This window comes from Macaca thibetana, chromosome 18 (genome assembly GCF_024542745.1).
Source record: "Macaca thibetana thibetana isolate TM-01 chromosome 18, ASM2454274v1, whole genome shotgun sequence".
In the NCBI taxonomy this organism is placed as follows: domain Eukaryota; kingdom Metazoa; phylum Chordata; class Mammalia; order Primates; family Cercopithecidae; genus Macaca; species Macaca thibetana.
The window spans coordinates 65109869-65126947 of NC_065595.1; the positions used below are offsets into that span (position 1 = coordinate 65109869).

Here is a 17079-nt window from a genome sequence, read left to right on the forward strand (position 1 = left end):
AAGTACAATAAAAATCTACTATGCCAGAGGCGGAAGAGTAGGGGATGAGCAAAAAATTGAGGCAGGGATCACAGGAAACTGGAAACCCCATCTGCCAGATGGGAAGTGAAGATGGGCTTACTTTAGGGCAGGAGCCAGGACGGGCATCAGCATCAGGTTCAGTGGCTTTCTGCCTCTGACCAAGGCTAAGTGCACATAAGGGCTGCTCGTGTTTGGCTCTGGAGCAGCCATGAGTGGAATTCATCCACTTTCCTTCTTAGGAAACGGAGGGTCTTTGCATGTCAGGGGTGATTCAGAGGAGCACCTTTATTCTCAACATCTACTTTCACTGGAAGAACGTTTTACTTTCGGTATTCTTTACTGTCATCCACTCATTAATTCATTCAAAGATATTTGTTGAGTATCCACTGCATGCCAGGCTCTATGCCAGGTGCTAGGATACAAAACTGAACTGCTTCCAGGAGCTCAGAGTCCATGGCGGGGTGACAGGCCCGGGAGCAGAGCATGGTGACACAATGATGCTGGTGCAGTCGGCGGGGGTGGGAGGGGGAGGCTGGAAAGGCTCTATGGGACATAAGGGGAACTGGTCCCAGCCTGCAGAGGTCAGACAAGTCCCCTGCAGCAGGAGAACTTGTGAGGACTAAAGATGTTCTGCAGGACAGGAAAGTGTCTTTCAAAAGTATCATGCCATAGACAGGAAACACTACCAGACGCCGTACCCAAGATATTCTTCTAGCTTTACCCAACACGTCCTTCTTACAGCATAAGAGATTGGGAGGATAAAGGAAAGAGTCTCTAGGTTTCATCCCTCCTCAGTGCCTTTCCCCTTAAGATAACGGTCAGGGAGTTTCCAGGGATCCACACACGTTACTTACTGTGAGACTTCACAGTATATAAACCTGTGACTGGAACTCAGTCTATAAACCTGAGACTGGAACTTAGGCCTTTGGACACCTTCCAATCCACTTGGAAATAAGCTAGGAAATGGCCAAGGAGGAAAAGGTCCCAGCATCAAGGGTAGCAGGATGGAATTTCTTTTGATCTCAGAGCTCTGCAGAAAGGAAAGGGCTAAAAAAGTTATTATATTACGATGGGAAAGCAAATGTGTTTTGTTTGAACACAATTTAGGGGGCAGGTGTTTTCATTTACGTTTCTAATTCAAACAGTGAATAGAACCCTCTTCTAATGATAACATACCTCCTGGTGTGTTTTGAGGACCAGCTCCTTGGAATTCCCAGCGGAAATGAGATAGGGATAATTGAGCTGCCCAGCAGGTTTGGGTAAAGTTCCCTAAAGAACTTGCATGCTTTGCTCATTCTTACTGTTGAGCTGCTGTTGACTAGGCTGTGGAACTCAGTTAATGGGTCTCCTTTGAACTGCACTTGTTTCTTCAGGTTATTAGTGGGGTGGAAACTTCTTTCATGCAGACTTCCAGGTGTGAGATGAGCTGGAGAGGGGATGGTGGGGGAATGGGGAGATGAGATTTGAGGAGACAGGGAGCTTTCAGGTAGCTTAAGGTCATTTTCCACTGATCAAGAAGCAGAAAGCTTCCTAGGGCTTAAAGACATTTGCCTTCGGGGTGACTCAGGTACCCCAGAGTCAGAGAAGTAACTGGCTTGAGCAGAGAGGAGAGTGGCTTGTTGGGGGCTATACCAAAACCCCAGCTCTTTCCTGGGACTGGTTGTGAGAGCAATAAAGCAGACGTGTTAGATGAAGGCACATCACAGTCCCATGGTTCCAGGAAGCGGTTTAATGTAATTATACTGTTAAAGGAAAAAAAAAAAGTTACAGCCAACTGCAGGCAAGAAAAGTCAGAATTTACAACCTGTGTTCTCACATACACACACAATCAACACCTCCCATTAACTGTCTACCATAAATCTCCTGCGGATTCACTTCTAATCATCTGAAAGTGCAGTCACGCTGACCTCTATTCTTTCATAAAAAGATGGCTGTCAGGTAACTCATTGGATGGCATCAGCAGAGAAGCCTTGAGCTGACTGGTCACTCGTGATTTCTTTCTGCAATAGGTTGGTAATGGTGGGAGTCCAGTTAGATCTGATAGTGGGATCAGGGTATACCTGAGCTCTCAGCTCTGTGTACCTTTCCAGTCTGGCTCATGGAGACAGTCGTGAGTATGACAGTTCTGGCAGCCACCAGCCTCTGCTCAACATCAGCCCAGTGATACAAGCCTTGGAGCTCTTTGTTGAATTCAGAATTAACCAGGAGAGCCATGTAGCAAGCAATGAATTTGACTAGGACAAGATTCGAAGCTGATTCAGAATGGCACCATAGTATTAATCAACTATAATTGTCATGCTGTCTGAGTTAGACAGAGTGGGTTTTAATAGCCTAGATGCAGTGAATCTCTGGATTATTACAGTCAATGATTCTGTGGAATAACAAAAAAAATTCCAATTAGATATGGACCAAGTTAATGTGAATCTGAGACACAATTAGGTATTTTCTTCTTACAAAGACAAAGCCAAGTGGAGATTTAAAGCTATTAATCACTTCCACAGAACCCCAAATCCATAAAAATGACTTCATGGAAAGCTGAGCTGAAGGCTTCGTTCTGTGACCTTTGATGAGAAGCAAAGTCACTCTCCTCCCTGCCTGTTCCGTTCAGTTCCCGCTGCATACCATGACATCAGCCAGTTGTCTGAGAGATGGGCACAGCTATTCATGCTTCATTGATGTGTGATGGGGCAGGTTTTCCAGCATCTTCATCATTCTCAGGCTATATCAGAAACTCCCCTGGTGACCCATTCCCAACACTCAGGTTAACACAGATATTATAATGAATAACCCCTAGATCCTGAATCTATACCATCACCCCCATTCCTTTTAAGCATGGCCCCATTATCTGTTGGGTTATAAAAGCAAGGGAAACCAGTGGCAGGTGTTGGAAATATGACTTTGATAGATCTGTCTCTGGATCTGAAAAGTCCGTTTACATCTCTCAAGCATAGGAGAAAGTGATTTTGTCCACCCAACTCATGATTTCACACGTCCACTTTCATTAACAGGAAAGAGAAAATACGACTTATTGTTACTTAGTTATCTAGGGTCTATTTTCCACAGTGCTCAATGTACTGCACACTGGGAAGTTAGTGCTTAAAATGTCAGGATGTATTAAACCTGTTAGGTCACAGGATACTAATTCAGAGGATCATTGCTGTGCCAATGTCCCCTGCCCAAACACTGACCATAGTTATGTATGAGGCCATGTTTAGATGGAATAGGAGCAATGGTGTATACTCCCATCAAGTCCAGCTACCATTTCTCCTCTTAGAACCACATCTGACTTCTCGCTTCTGTGTCATGAGCTACCCAATCACAATTACAATAGAGCAGTTGCAATATTGTAATCTTCAGTTTTTCTTAGTTGTGCTTTTTATTTCACAAAAATTTGACTTTGTTTATTCTCTGACACTGTTTTCCAGATTTAGACTTCTTTTGGGGAACTGAATTTCCCAGATGACTGGATTATGCAAGTGTTATTGTAGATTATTAATTACCATTGTATTGGCGGTGAACCAAGTTGACAAGCATGATGACATTAAAAATCAATTCTCAGATACATTTGATGATTGACAAACCAAATCATTGATAAGAAACTATTATAATTATTTTGAATAATTGCTGTTATAATCCAATAATTTCATATTGTGTTAGTTATCTATTTTTGCATAACAGTATTGCCACGACTTTAGCAGCTTAAAACAATACACATTGATTATTTCACAGTTTCTGTGAGTCAGAAATCTGGATACAGCTTAGCTGTGTCATCTGCTCCAGGGTCTGTCGTGAGGCTATAACCAAGGTGTTGGGCAGGGCTAGAGTCTCACCTGAAACTTGACTGAGGAAGAATCTGCTTCCCTTCTGTTTCTTGTGAGCTGTGGGTCTGAGGGATTCAGTTCCTTGCTGGCTGTTGACTAGAGGTCATCCTTAATTATTTGTCTTGTGGATCCCTTCATACAGCAGCTTACACTCAACAAGAAAGATAGTTAATGGAGAGGGTCTACTAGCAAGATGGAAGACATAATCTTATGTGACATAATAATGACAGTGACATCATATCATCTTTGTCATAATTTACTGTTTACAAGCAACTTACAAGTTCCACCTACACTCACAGAGAAGGGATCATACAATAGTATGAATACTAGCAAGGGAGGATAATCAGAGAGCTGTCCTAGATCTGTCCCCATGAAAATATCCAGAAATGACAAAATATTTTATCTCTTTAGGAAAACCCCCTTTAAAAGTTTAGGTCTACACATGAAGGAAAAGGATTAGTTAAAAAAAAAAAAAAAAAAGAAAAGAAAAAAGTTTAGGTCTAAACCATAAAGAAGGGAAAAAGCATATTCGTTGCAGGAGCTCAAAATATATATTTTTAAAAAATTTAAGCTGGGAGACATAGACTCAAGTTGCCCTGAATAGATACTCCCTAGAACATAATTTTTCTCTAAGAGTAAGAAACTAATAACTATACATGACTTATTCATCAGATGGAAGGGAAAGAAAAGAAATTAAGTAGTTATTCTTTGAAAAAAAAAATAATAAGGTCAAAGCAAGCCAGAATAATTCAATGCAACACATATTTATTGAGTATCTCTACAACTTGTACTCTACCGTGTGCTATGGAGAGTGAGCAGATTGTGGGAACACAAAGGAAGAGAAAAGTAAATGATATGTATTATTTTCCCCTCAAGTTGCTTGTAACAATAGCAAGTATTTATGTTGATTTCATACTATTCCAGAGAGAAATCTTTACCAACTTTACATGTGTCAGATAATTTAACCTTCAAAACAATCCCATGAAGCAGGTGTTACTCTTGCCATGGTGATGGGAAAACTAATGGGCAGAGAGGTTAGTGACTTGCCCAAGGGCACAAAGCCAAGAAATTAGGCAGTGTGGGTCCAAAGTTCTTGCTCTGCACCAAGAGTCAGCAAATTACAACCTGTAGGTCAAATCTGGCCAACTGCCGTGTATGTAAATAAAGTTGTATTGGAACACAACCTTTCCTATTTGATTCCATATTGTCTATGGCTGATTTTACAATACAATTGCAGAATTGAGAAATTACCACTAGGGCCTGAAATGTCTAAAATCTTTACAATTTGGGCATTTACAGAAAAAGATTTCCAACCCTTACTATAAACTATTACAGCATAGTACCTCTTTGGAGGCCAACAGACATATTATATACCCAGAATTCTAAAGTGCAAGGTGAAGTAAGAACTACATATGCAAAGAGGTATAAAGAAAATGGGAGAATGTTACTGTGTCTTTCCTGGACACAATGGTGGTGAATGAGTGTGGGAAGCAGGGAAAGGGTGGGAGGTTTAAACTTCTCTGGATACAAAGTTGGTGTAATTTACTAAACAGTGGACGCAAGAGCAGCCTAAGTAAAGAGTAAAGATAGCTAGCTAGATTCAGCAGTTGGAGGGTAAAAGAACAGTTGGGATAAAAGATTTCTATCCTGTACTTACTACAAGTAACTATAATATTATGTTTTGATACAAATAAAGTAATAACATATAATTAAATATCTTGAGTTTAAATAGCCAATTTCATCTTTAAATTTCAACAGTCATATTGACAGTAGTTTCTGTCAACAGAATTAGGCAAGTGGCAGGTAGAGATCATGTGATATCTGAGACTCCAGGGTGCTGTACGAATATGAAACAGTCATTGTGAGTTCTAAGAAGCCTCAGAGGACATCACAGAGAAGCTGACTACTTAAGCACGTGAGTCATCATGACATCCATCTGCACCTCCTTTGTTCAATTTCTTTAACTCTTGCTCCCGCATAGACATTTTGTATTTATTCATCACTTAGATAATTCATACCAAGGGGTTCAGCAAGGGAAGAGTCTTCTTCAAAGCATTTAGCACTGGATGAATATTCGCTTTGATCTCCTGTTTCTTTAGTCATTTGCTAATGATAAGAACCGGATGGCAATGCGGAAATTCTGTCCTGTCTGGCACCACAGTTCCCTGGTGGGTGTGACTGGTCCCAAACAGAAATAACCACTCACCTGTGGGTATTTCTTGAAAATGCAACTTATTTCTCTGATAGTAAACATAACATTGAGATAAAGCTGAAAATGAAAAGTCTAATAAAATAGAAGCTATTTTACCCTTCTTCTCTAAGTCTTCAGAAATAGCTGAGATTTTCATAGGTAGTGCGTGGCACGGCACAGGTTTATCCAAAAGATTGAGAGGGGCCCAGCACAGTGGCTCACACCTATAATCCCAACACTTTGGGAGGCTGAGGCGGGCGGATCACTTGAGGACAGGAGTTGGAGACCATCCTGGCCAACATGGTGACACCCCGTCTCTACTAAAAATACAAAAATTAGCAGGGTGTGGTGGTGCACACCTGTGATCCTTGCTATTCAGGAGGTGGAAGCAGAAGAATCACTTGAACCTGGGAGGCGGAGGTTGCAGTGAGCTGAGATCACACCACTGCTCTCCAGCTTGGGTGACAGAACGAGACTCCATCTTAAAAAGAAAAAAAGATTGACAGGATTCCATGACTCTGATGTTCCCCTTGGTGATCATGACTGTAAAGTTTCACTGCTTGCTGAATTGTCATTACACAATGCCTGCCTTTTCAGTCTATTTTACATTCATCTAGGTTTAATTCTAATTTTATGTTTTTGGCACAGTAGAGGTAAGTCAATTGGGGTTGCAGGTACTTGGGTTCAATTGAAGATCAGAGCCTCATTTGCAAAATGAAAAATAAGTCTCTTGTGCATTTGCTGCTACAGGCATTTTAAAAGAGGCTCTTCGGCTTGTCCCATGCCCCCAGCTTTGTCTCAGCCACACTCCCTTCCATTCTTGGACATACTTCTATTCTTTAAATATCATCCCATTTCCAAAGAGAAGTTCCGATTATGTCTCAAAGCTCCAGACACAATTATTGTATAAGTGCTGTGATCTCACCTACCTTTCAGTTCTTCAGGGTTTCTGTCCATTTCATTTTAAAACGAGGGAAGGATGAAGTTTACTCCCCCCCAAAAAAACTGAGTTGATTTCTTATTAGAGTCATGATTTTGGAGAACTTGATGAAGGCAGGAATGAGGAGAGTGAATGACCAACCCATCCAGTAGAACACCCATTTTCTTTTAAAAATGGCATGTTAATGGTCTGTAGAAGGCATTAAATACAGAACTTCTCCACTAGAAACAGAAGGCTGGATTTTCTTCTTATTTGCATTTATCTCTCTCTTGTGTAGATAAAGCCTAACTGTAATAATAAGAAAACTCGTGCAAGTATAAAAGATATCGGGGAAAATCATGAAACATCAGAAGATGACTCCAAGGGCTGGGCATGGGTGAAAAGGGAATTAAGGCCCACAGATGAGCAGGCAGCTGCAGACTAATCCGGAGACTCACTCTCTTGGACACGGTGCTTTTTAGTCTCAGGGTACTGCCTCAGCTCATAGAGCCCTGGTTTTCCCAAGAATAAAATTAGAGTCATCATATTTTCTGTTTAACTCCCAGACCTTACCAAAATATGTAAGCAAGAAAACTCCCTTTAGTTCATCTACCAAAAGCATAAGACACCTATGTATTACGATATTTCAAAGTATTGATCCCTTTCCCATAGGCACCTTTATGTGGACGTTTCCCTGTGAGAGGATCACACATCTCGGTCCTATTGATATCATGTTACTTGCTTTGACCAATGAAATGGAAGCAGAAATGAGGTATGCTCCTTCTGAGCAGAGCAAGAACCCTCTCATCCTTGGCCATGCTCTCATTCTCTCAGTGAAGAGACAAGCAATGTTGGAATGGGGACACTTACAACAGCCTGGGTCTTGGATGAGGAAGACATGCAACTGACTTGCAATAGGCATGTAACATGAGCAAGAAATAAACCATTATTGTGTCAGCTGCTGAGAGTCTGAGGATGTTGGTTACTGTAGTATGCTGAGCCTAAGCTAACAGATACATATTGTTCGGGAAATTCTGAAGCCTATGAATAGGTCCAGCAGAAGTCTATAATATTTGTATTGCACTCATCCTACGCATTTTGATAAGTATTGTCTCTTCTTACCCACCCAGGTATATATTTATTCAATCCATCATTCAACAAATATTTCTTGTGTCTTGAGTGCTTGCCATGTGCATTCCATACTGCTAGGATACCAGGGTAAAGTTTGAACACAAAGGTACAGTATCTGCCTTGGGGAGCACACAACCTAGAGGAGGAGATGGACATTAAGCAAACAGCCCTACAAATAAATACAAAATTACTAATTGTGAAACCACTATGGAGAAAAAAATAAAGGGCTCCATGAGAGATTGTAATAGGACACTGAAGTTAGATGGGGATGTCAGGAAGTTGGCACTGTGGATCAGAAGCAAATCCTGAAGCTGGCCTGAGAGGAGCACGAGTGTTCCAAGCAGGAAAAGCAGTATGTGCAGATGCTCTGTAGTGAGAGAGAATTGGATATTTGATGAACAGAAAGAAGGCCAATGTTGTCAGAGCATGGCGAGTAGTGCTGGTCGGGGGAGAAGCAAAGGAAAGTGGAAAGGTAGACGGGGCAAGGTCACAGAAGGCCCTGGGAGGACCACACGGCCCAGTGTGCCCCAAAGAGTCCCAGCAGTAATGCCCCATTTCTCTCTCAGTGTACCTCTGTTGAGATAGCAAAGTATGTGTCCACATTACTGATCAGACATTTAAAAGATTTTGAATTTTATGCTAAGAGCAATGGGAGGCCTTTGAGGGAGAGTGAGTGAAACAGATCTGTATTTTTAAAAGATAACTGGCTGCTCTGTGGAAGACAGCAAGAGTGAACAAAACAAAGACCAATGTGGAGACTAAGGACATGGACCAGGAGAAAGAGTGTGGGGGAAACAGAGAGTAATGAACAGATAGGAGCTGTATTTTTATTTTTATTTATCTATTTTTTGAGATGGGGGTCTTGTTCTGTTATCCAGACTAAAGGGTAGTGGCATGATCATGACTCACTCTCACCCACACCTCCTGGGCTCCAATGATCCTCCCACCTCAGCCTCCCAGAGTAGCTGGGACTACGGGTGTGTGCCACCACTCTTGGCTACTTTTTTTATTTTTATTATTTGTAGATACAGGGTCTCATTATGCTGCACAGGGTGGTCTCAAACTCCTGGCCTCAAGCAATTCTCCTCCCATAGCCTCCCAAAGTACTGAGATTACAGGTGTAAGTCACCACACCCAGCTCAGGAGCTATGTTTTTACTGGTAAATCATCACTAGGCTCTTCCATTGTTTTCTTTATTGCTGGCTGCAGGACCACAAGGTGAGCCTCCTCAGATGAAGAAGTGAACCATCAACTTTGTTTTCTGTTATTCCTATGTCAAACCCCATTGCCTTCACCTTTAATTTCTCTACCTTCTCGTGAAAAAGAAACAAATGACTTTATGTATAATATCAACATTTTACTTTTCATGGAGCACAAATTGGCTGCTTGCGTCTTCACAACGTCCTTCTTTCCTTGGCCCGATCTTCTTCCCTCTTATCAGAACACTTCCACGTTCTGTTTTTCCTCTCTTCTACACTTTCCTTTTCAACTCTTAGAGAATAAAGAGAAAACAGAAAATAGTTTGTGTAGACAAAATCAAGAAATAAATATATAATATATATTAACAGTGTATTTTCCATTTAACAAAGTTTATATTTTATCAAATAACATAACTACTCAGAATGAATAATTTGTCGATAGTCTTTCCTCCTATTTATTGACCAGATTCTCATCAAACTATGTCAGAAAAGCTTGATGTTGAGAGGTGCATAGGAAACCAGGTTAAGATTCATCTTTTAGGATTGTGTAAACACCTCTCAGGCTTCAGTTTCTCCACCTGTCACAAAATGAAGCTTAACAGATAGTTTCCAAGGAGTATCTAATTTCATTACTCTATGATGCCATTCTGATAAATTAATATGAAGATTATCTCAAAATGCTTTAGTAGTTGGAGCTCAAACACCAGACCTTAAAGACTCATGTCATCCAGTTACATCTCAAGTTTGCCCACTTTTACTGAAATGCATATCATTTGTGAAAAAATATGTCTCTCAAAAATAAAGCAATCAAGTGAGAATGAAATATTCCAGTTCATCAAATTCAAGAAGTAAAAAGATCCTTCCTTGGCAGTAATCCCAAGCCATGAACAAGAGCTCACCAGAACCAATTTCAAGCTCATCCCAGTTGATCAAGGACAGCTTATTTACGTGAATATATTAATACGTACGAAAGTCAGCCAATCAGTGGTAGCCACACATATCCGAAAGTCAACCAATCAGCAAGAGCCTCACTCCAGCAGGCTTTCTTCCACAAGCGTCAACCAGGTCAATCAATTCCTACACATTTCCATTAATGAAAGTCCACCGTTCCTTGGATGCCACCCTTCGCAAACTCTTTATAAGATCGGTGGTTTACTTTGACCATAGAGACTGTGCCTTACAAGGGTATTGTCTCTTTTTATGCAAGAAATACATTCAAATACTGGCTCATGGCCTTTTCCTTCAAGACATGGAATTTATGGGACTTTCTTCAACATGTCCAGAACTTCTTTAAAATTACATATAATTCTATTCTTCTTAAACAGAGGCAATTTGTTAAATATGTAGCCAAGTGTAATATAAAGGTTTTACTAATGAATGCAGCTATGAAGGCCTACATTTTAAATCCCAGATCAGAATGAGTATTCAAAGTTTAGACACAGAAAATATAGAAACATCATTGAGAGGACAGAATTCTAGGAGTTTGGGAAATTTAGACCAGAGGCATGGCTTAGCTTTAAGCAGTTATTTGTCTGTGAAAGGAAGGTGTTCGAGTGGTCTGTTTCTATAGGGCAGGAAACACATGGAGCCTGGGAGTGTGGGAAGAAAAAAAATCCAGGCAAGATGGGGTGCAAAATTTTGGAACGCTCTTTTCTGATCTTAAGTATTCCTCAGCTCAATCTCAGACATACGAATATTTTTATGCTGTTTTAATTTTCTATAATTATTTCCTCTTGTTTCCACTTCATCCTGCAGTAACATCCTTTTTGAAAACGTCAGCCTGCCCTAGCTCTGCTATAGAAGACAAGGGAGAAAGAGAAGGTGGTTGTTCAGCGAGTCTCCCCTGAGGACCAGTCCCCCAAGGGATGACCGGGGGAGCTAAAAATTCAAGGAGATGTGAAAGTACTGTGAATTTAAACAGCTATGAAATGACTTCCACCTTTCAAATTGGCAAGCTAAATATAATAGTCCCAATAAACAAATGTGTTAGGAAATGGTCACTCTTACGTTCTTCTGATGCAAATACAAAATAATTTGTTTTTTAGAACAATATTTTTGATGTTATAATAACATAGTATTTATCAAAAAGGCTTAGAACATGCATAAGATTTGAGGTAGTGCCGGAACCCATGATAGATATAGATAAGGTGTAGGTAGAAGGGTGTTCTGATATAGAATAAGGACTGGGAGGATGTACTTCCCGATGTTAACAGTGCTTATATCCAGTTTGTGGATTTAGTGTAAGTTTTTATATCTTCTTTTTAGTTAATGGTTTCTAAATTGTCGAGAATTTGTTTTTTGTGGTAAGGAGGGAAATACATTTAAGAAAAAACAGAGGGAAATTATGTCCCTTCCAGCCTCCTTTTCCTCGCAGGTAACATTTCCATCTGTTGACAGTGGGCTTCCCTGTCACATTGATGCTAGCGGAGTAACCTTAACATTGGGAATTCGATGTCAGATAAGAGGTGAGGGGTTGTCATGGCAGCAGACAGATAAGAGAATTAGAGTTGGGCACTTTGAGCCTTCTTGTGGCCTTACTATGTAATGTCCTTGTAACTGGTCAGGTATTATTCGGTAGAAAATACCCATTGGGTTCCTCAACCTATAGAGATTCTCCAAGAACTCAAGACCAAAGAGTTCAGAGGGCACATGACATTCATCCAAGGCCCAGGGTCACTTTCCATTTGGCTCGCGGCCTGCTTTCCTTCAGACTTCTTCTGAGGCCTTTCAGCCTAGGGTCTGTGGACCAGGGCCACCTCCATGGCTGGGTTAACTTCCTCTCCAGTTGGGTGTTTTTCTTTGCTGCTATTTCCTTGATTCTATCTTGTTCCCAAGGACTCATTAAGCCACACATGCAAACCAGATCTCAGGGGCTGTGCAGCTGCAGAAGCCCATTGATATTTAGTGGTGAACAAATCTCTACATTTTTAAAACTCAGCTGTTTGAAACGTGCTGAATGCAAAAATCATTGGTGAGTTACAATACGTTAAATGAGTCTAATTAAATGCCTTATATTATGGCACAGTTCATGATATTTTATTGCGGAAATGATAGCTGGAGCACCTAGCGTGGAGAGCACTATATTCTTTATCCCTTTACATTGGAAAGAATGGTACAAAGACAACTTTGAAAGTTAATTGTGTTATAGGAATAGTTTCACCATCTGAATTCTGTTAGCCTCTTTATAACCTTTAGCAAACGATTTTTGTACAATATTGTCCACTGTCCCCATGCTTTCCATCTATTTAACAGAAGAACAGGGAGCAAATTACATTTAAACAAAATTTCCAGCATATGATGGTTTCTAGATAACTGGTCTGTTGTTGTTTTTTCTAATTTCGGTGTTTTTTTTTTTATTTCATAAAGCAGTTGTGAAAACAAGACATGAAATACAAAACTGTCATGAATTCAGCCTAAAGTGAGCAGGTTGGGAGAAGAACTTCTCGACCCATTCCTAGAAGCACACTTAAACTTTCTTATTAAATAAAAACTCTGGGAATTTCCAAAGATCTCTCATTAGTATTTCTCTGTGTTGTACCTAGAAACCTCTATTTAATACAAACTGTCTGTTTTCTTTCCCTTGTGCATAACTCTGAGTTTGACTCTATTCCTGCTAAAAAATCTATGTTGGAGGACTAGTTCTCTATCATTTCCGTAAGTGATTGAATGACATTTTCAGCGTATTCTTAAATACAAATCATAAGATTGATATTTGCCTTTTAGCTCAGCCAACTTATAATATTCTATTAAAACCTAATTTATGAACCTGATTTGACAAAGATTTTAGTGCAGTCAATTATTCAGATTGTCATTAGGTATCCTGCTTGAGCAAGGACCGTAGCACTGAGCTATTGTGGATGATAAATAGTCTGGATTTCAATCCTGTTGCTGCCATTGACATGCCGAATGAATCTTTTTATCTTTGTGTTCTCAAGGAGAAAGCATGGCTCATAAAGGCAAACCTGTCCTCGAGGATACAGAAAGAATAAACATAATCATTATAACATGCTTTATAAATAGACAGTGAAATGGCTTACTACATCCTGAACTTGATATTTCATTTTTAATTCCAGATTGGAAGCCAAAAACGTTTGTCTCAATTGAGAAAACTGGTTCCATACCTCACTTATGGCAGTGGTTCTCCACTTCGATTTCACTGAAGATGTACAGTTGGCCAGGACATACACTGAATCAGAGTTCTTGGGGGTGGCTTATGGGCACCTCAGTGTGTGATTCTTTCATCTTCTTCCTAGGGAAATGAAGAATCATTGTCCAACCACAATCGGCCTTGAAGGGTGCTAGTGTTTCACTGAGCTCTCTCATTTAGTCTTCAAACAATACTGTTAGGCTTATTTTACAGGTGAGGAAATAGAGATTTAGGATGCAGCCATTTCAGCTGTCCAAGGCCACAGTTTCCAAATGCAAAGCGAGAAAGAATATAACCAGGTTTGTTTTTCTGCAATTCTGCCTCTAAAAGTGAGCGTTTACAAATTTGGCAAAGAAAAAGAAATTGGCAAAGAATTGGAAGGAAACGGCAGTGTCTTAATATCAACACCAGTTCCATCTGCTGTTTTCACCCGAGTTTCCGGAGCTTGTGAACCGGTGGGGAGTATTCCAGGAGGTGCAGTCCCTTGATTGACGGTCAATGACTCAGATTCCCACCACCGCTTATCTTTGCTGCCTTCTGTAGCTCTGTGTAGACCAGCTCAAGGCTCATAACAGATGCCATTTGAACATAGAGTTCTGTTTAAGCAAGATATTTCTGTGTGTGGCCAATAGTAACAATGATTTGCTGATCTGGTTTCAAGAAATTCTACTAAAATGAAAATCCCATAGAACAGATGGACTCCTAAGTCTCTGTCCACAATGGAGTAAATATTTATAACAAAAAGTTTGTTTTGATGCTTAAATTTGTGCTGTGACTGCACTTGAAGGCAGTGAGAGATTTTTTCCAAAAGGCATTTATTTGCTTTTGAAAAAGATGTGTCTGTGCTTGTTGGTTTAATCACAACTCTTCACAGAGAGAGGAAGACAGGTGTCAGCAGGGGCCAACATGTATGGGGCAGAGCAAGCCAAAGGTGAACCTTGTGTACAAGGGGAAAGGGAATATCAGTGAGAAAAAGTCTTAACTGGAGAACAATGCTGCACAATGGAAAGGCATGAGCTTTGTAATTTAAAAATCTGGGTTCAAATCCTGACTTTGCCTTACATAAAAAAATTATTTATTTAATGAGTTTTAATCCTGTGCCAGATACTGTGTTAGGCATCAGGGATACGGAGATCAGTGAGGAATAGTTTCTGTGAGCACACAAAGATTTTTAAATGTTTGATGGCTAAGCACAATGACAATGACCTACATTCATTAGCAGGGAGGCACAGAAAGGGAACATCTAAAAAGTCAAAGGGAGGTGGCAGCCAGGAAGCTTTGCTAACCACTGGTGACTTTGGGTGAGTTAATTTTTTCAAGCTGATACAATATATCTTGCTGGATTGTTGTGAGGATTAAATTAAATAAGCTATATACAAGGTCTACCATGGGACCAGGTAAATAGAATTTCTATAAGTAGTTATAGTATTAATAATCATGATTGTGATGATAAAGATGACGTTGACATTAAGGAGAAGTGGGTCAAAGAACAAGCAGCTCTGGAAGTGGCTGGAAGAGCCCGCTGCTTTGGTGCTCTAAAATTAGGTTAATTATCCATGTCCCTCCTCTATGTCCTGAGCATTCTGCACTGAAGGGCTGTTTCATGCTATTAAGTTAGGACAGGGAGCACACCTGCCTTACGTACCATTGTATTCTCAGGACTAGCCCTGAGCTTAAAACATGGAAGTTGCAACAAACCTGCTTATGGATGGAAGAGAGTGAATGAGAAAGAAAAGAAGGAAAGAGAAACAGATGAACAGAAGAAGGGAGAAGTCACGTGAAATCATTGTTCAAGGATGTTACGTTCTGCTGCTCCCCTAACTCCATTTCATGTTTCCTGGAAATGCCTTCCATGACCAAACCCATCATTCCATGTTCATCACTTTCTGACCAGGCACCCTGCACAGTCTCAGTCCTCATTTCCTTTTTATCTTTCTTTTCTTTCCTTCCCAGAGGATTGAAATTCTAGCCATGCCACATACTGAGCGGTATGTTCTGATGTAAGTTTTTAATACTTTTAAGTCAAGTGAGGATGATTGAAGTTCAGCTAAATATGGCATATTGAAACATACATTTAGTCCACTTCTTCCTAAAATGTTATTATAAATATAGTGAACATGTTTTTTTTTTTTTTTTTAATGGGAGAAGTGATAAATTCAAAAGGACAAAGATGACAACAGGGAAGAATGGTTAAACATCTTTGAAAGTTGGAAAGCTCATGGAATGAAGGTAGGTGGTTGAAATAGACTGCAAGAGGAGAAACCAATAATGAGCAAGCTGACCCATTTCACTGGCCTGCAGAAATTCTCACAAATTGACCCATTACACTGGCCTGCAGAAATGCTCAGAAATTGCAGGTACTTGGAATTTCTGAAGACAAAGGTATGGATGAGGCTTTAATTTTGTTTAAAGAGGATTTATTGGACATCGGTAAAGATCACCAAAGATTTCCTCCTTGGTCTGTGCCACCAGGCTGCTGCCCTCCAATACTCTAACTGAAATCTGGAGGTTTCTTCTCTAGAGAGCCTGACCAACGGTGTTCTAGGCTTGGAACACCAGGAAGAACCAAGCTTGGGAATACAGCACCATGCTAAAACTAGAAGGAATAAATGGAAGTCTATATATTGTAGTGTGGCTCTCCCCTAGTCCTTCTCCCCCAGTCCCTCAATGGCCAGGTTCTTACCACTAGAAAGTGATTACAGGACTCCTCTCAGGGAAACTCAGCTAAAGAAAAAGAATTCCACAGACAGTGATTCAGGGGTCCTCCAGCAAAATTGCCTAGGAGAAAGGCATATTCAATCCAGAATTCCGTATTCAAACTATCACTCAAGTGTAGGAGTAGAATGAAAATATTTTCAGACATTCAAGGTCTCAAAAAATTACTCCCTTGAACCTGTTCTGAGTTAGCCACTGGATGTCTTTCCACAATAGCAAAAGACAGATGGTAGGGAAAGCAAACAAAAATGAAGACGAAAATACAGTTAACCCTTGAAGACTGCAAGAGTTAGGGGCATGAATCCCTCATACAGCTAAAAATTCACATATAACTTTTGACTCCCTCAAAACCTAACTACTAATAGCCTAGAGTTAACGGGAAGCCTTGCCAATAATATAAACGTAGATCAACATACATTTCGAATGTTATATGTGCTATATGTGCTATATGCTGTATGCTTACAGTAAAGTAAGCTAGAGAAAAGAAATGTAATTAAGAACATCACAAAGAAGAGAAAATATATTGACTATTTATTAAGTGGAAGTGAATGATCATAAAGTCTTCATCTTTGTCATCTTCATGTTGAGTAGCTGAGGAGTAGGAAGAAAAGGGGCTGGTCTTCCTGCCTCAAGGGTGGCAGGAGTGGAAGAAAATTCATGTGTAAGTGGACTCATGCGGTTCAAACCCATGTTGTTCAAGGATCAGTCGTAGTGGTTCTAATACAGAAGGAAAGATGAAGGATGGTGGTAAAAGATGTCTTAAGCTGGTAGCTGTGTATCAGGGTAGGAATGGCCAATCTGGATTATAGGAGAATGTTGGGCTTCCTCCTATAATGGGTAGGAATGTCTTCAAATGTTTTTAAAAAGGGAAACTGATAATATTGTCTTCTGTATTGTAATATATTGGTCGCGGACTTACTGTTGTATTAGAAATG

General features: G+C 40.2%; 1 long non-coding RNA gene across 1 annotated transcript; it reads right to left on the bottom strand.

The window, feature by feature from the left end:
- Nucleotides 1-881: 881 nt before the first annotated feature.
- On the bottom strand, nucleotides 882-4027 carry LOC126941185 (uncharacterized). Its single transcript, XR_007721125.1, has 3 exons — nucleotides 3852-4027; nucleotides 1198-1763; nucleotides 882-1051 (listed from the first exon to the last, which is right to left on the bottom strand). It is a non-coding gene; the product is annotated as an uncharacterized LOC126941185 (long non-coding RNA).
- Nucleotides 4028-17079: the final 13052 nt, after the last annotated feature.